This window comes from Styela clava, chromosome 5 (assembly GCF_964204865.1).
Source record: "Styela clava chromosome 5, kaStyClav1.hap1.2, whole genome shotgun sequence".
Taxonomy (NCBI): Eukaryota; Metazoa; Chordata; class Ascidiacea; order Stolidobranchia; family Styelidae; genus Styela; species Styela clava.
Window position 1 is genome coordinate 22,584,613 of NC_135254.1, and position 2,500 is coordinate 22,587,112.

The 2,500-nt window shown below is 57.9% G+C and overlaps 2 non-coding genes and 1 pseudogene across 2 annotated transcripts in view; all 3 read left to right on the top strand.

Annotated features, from left to right (window-relative positions):
* The window catches only part of LOC144423602 (small subunit ribosomal RNA), a 1,810-nt gene extending 652 nt beyond the window's left edge, over positions 1-1,158 (top strand). The window contains exon 1 of the ribosomal RNA XR_013476069.1: positions 1-1,158. This exon is cut by the window's left edge and continues 652 nt beyond it. This is a non-coding gene — a ribosomal RNA (small subunit ribosomal RNA).
* A 298-nt stretch (positions 1,159-1,456) lies between these two features.
* On the top strand, positions 1,457-1,610 carry LOC144423148 (5.8S ribosomal RNA). The gene has a single exon (XR_013475642.1). It is a non-coding gene; the product is annotated as a 5.8S ribosomal RNA (ribosomal RNA).
* A 288-nt stretch (positions 1,611-1,898) lies between these two features.
* Positions 1,899-2,500, top strand: part of LOC144423726 (large subunit ribosomal RNA) — a 3,695-nt pseudogene continuing 3,093 nt past the window's right edge.

Consider the following 2,500-nt stretch of genomic DNA (forward strand, 5'->3'; position numbering starts at 1 on the left):
GCCGGTCCGTCGCAAGGCGTGTCACTGGTTGCGTTCGCCTCACCTTCGGTTCTCCGTCGGTGCTCTTGACTGAGTGTCGGCGGTGGCCGATAAGTTTACTTTGAAAAAATTAGAGTGTTCAAAGCAGGCTGTTCGCCTGCATAGTGTTGCATGGAATAATGGAATAGGACCTCGGTTCTATTTTGTTGGTTTTCGGAGCACGAGGTAATGATTAAGAGGGACAGACGGGGGCGTCCGTACTCTGCCGTTAGAGGTGAAATTCTTGGATCGGCGGAAGACGAACTACTGCGAAAGCATTCGCCAAGAATGTTTTCTTTAATCAAGAGCGAAAGTCAGAGGTTCGAAGACGATCAGATACCGTCCTAGTTCTGACTATAAACGATGCCAACTAGCGATCGGGAGGCGTTACCATGACGACCTTTCCGGCAGCTTCCGGGAAACCAAAGTCTTTGGGTTCCGGGGGAAGTATGGTTGCAAAGCTGAAACTTAAAGGAATTGACGGAAGGGCACCACCAGGAGTGGAGCCTGCGGCTTAATTTGACTCAACACGGGGAAACTCACCCGGCCCGGACACAGGTAGGATTGACAGATTGAGAGCTCTTTCTTGATTCTGTGGGTGGTGGTGCATGGCCGTTCTTAGTTGGTGGAGCGATTTGTCTGGTTAATTCCGATAACGAACGAGACTCTGGCATGCTAAATAGTTACGCGACCTTCTCGGTCGGCGTCTAACTTCTTAGAGGGACTAGTGGCGTTTAGCCACACGAGATTGAGCAATAACAGGTCTGTGATGCCCTTAGATGTCCGGGGCCGCACGCGCGCTACACTGAGTGAAGCAGCGAGTGTCTAACCTAGGCCGAAAGGTCCGGGTAACCCGTTGAACCTCATTCGTGATTGGGATAGGGACTTGCAATTGTTTCCCTTGAACGAGGAATTCCCAGTAAGCGCAAGTCATCAACTTGCGTTGATTACGTCCCTGCCCTTTGTACACACCGCCCGTCGCTACTACCGATTGAATGGTTTAGTGAGATCCTTGGATCGGCCCCGTCGCGGCTGGCAACGGCCGCGTCGGCGTGTCGAGAAGACGATCAAACTTGATCATTTAGAGGAAGTAAAAGTCGTAACAAGGTTTCCGTAGGTGAACCTGCGGAAGGATCATTACCGAAAGTGGTGGTAGGCCCCGGCCGACCGCGCACTTAATTGTCTTTGGGTGCCGCCGAGAGGGCGGCCGTCAATCGGGGTTCCGCCCCGTGCGACACGCGTAACACGTTGGCATAGCAAGGCAGCCGAGTGCGATGGTGGCTTCTGGGCACCGCGCTCGATGTGCCGCCGGCCCAGCCCGGCGGTCGCTCGGCGCCGTTTGTTGGTGTTTTTGTGCAGTTGTTGTCGGTGGTGGTTTTGTGGTCGATCCCACAGTGTGACGTCCGCGCGCTTCGGCGCCGGGCGAAACGTCGAGGACGACTCTTAACGGTGGATCACTCGGCTCGCGAGTCGATGAAGGACGCAGCCAAGTGCGAGAAGTAATGTGAATTGCAGAACACATTGAACGTCGACCTTCTGAACGCGAATTGCGGTCTCGGGTCAATCCCGGGACCGCGTCTGCCTCAGGGTCGCGTTCGTCCTCACCCGAGGGCCGTCGCCTGGCCTCTGCGAAGACGGCCGGGCGTCGCCCCAAGTTGAAGCGGTCGCCGAGCTTTCTCGGCGCGACCGCGTGTCCCGTACACCGCCGGCCCCTCGACGTGTTCAACTACGTTCGAGGGGCGGGTCCAGGTCGGTCGGTCCGGTCACGAGATCAAGACCGACCGTGGGCCAAGGCGGCGACGGTACGCGCTCGGTCGGCGCCGGCGGCGACGACTTGCGATGCCAGCGGGCCGTGTAAGAAGCGGCCCGCTTGACACATACGACCTGAGTTCAGGCGAGAGCACCCGCTGAATTTAAGCATATTATTAAGCGGAGGAAAAGAAACCAACAGGGATTCCCTGAGTAACGGCGAGTGAACCGGGAAGAGTCCAGCGTCGAATCTGCGCGCTTTTCGAGCGCGCCGAGTTGTGACGTACGGAAGTCCCAGTGCGGCTAACGGCGAGCGCCGGTGTCCTTCTGATCGAGGCCTCGTCCCACGGCGGGTGTTAGGCCCATAGGGGCGCTTGCCTTGGCCGCTTCGGGTCTTCTCGGAGTCGGGTTGTTTGGGAATGCAGCCCAAAGCGGGTGGTAAACTCCACCTAAGACTAAATACGGTCGCGAGACCGATAGCGGACAAGTACCGTGAGGGAAAGTTGAAAAGCACTTTGAAGAGAGAGTTCAAGAGTACGTGAAACCGTTGAGAGGCAAACGGGAGGGCCCGTCAGGTCGCCGGCTCGCTTTCAGTTGGGTGCGGGGGCGCGCCGTCTCGGTTCGCGGACGCTTAAGGCGCCGCTGCCGAGTCGGCTCGCGCACCGTCTCAGCGCACTAGCGACCGGCGCGGGTCACGACCGGTTTGCCGTCGGTCTAAGTCCCCGCGCGAAGG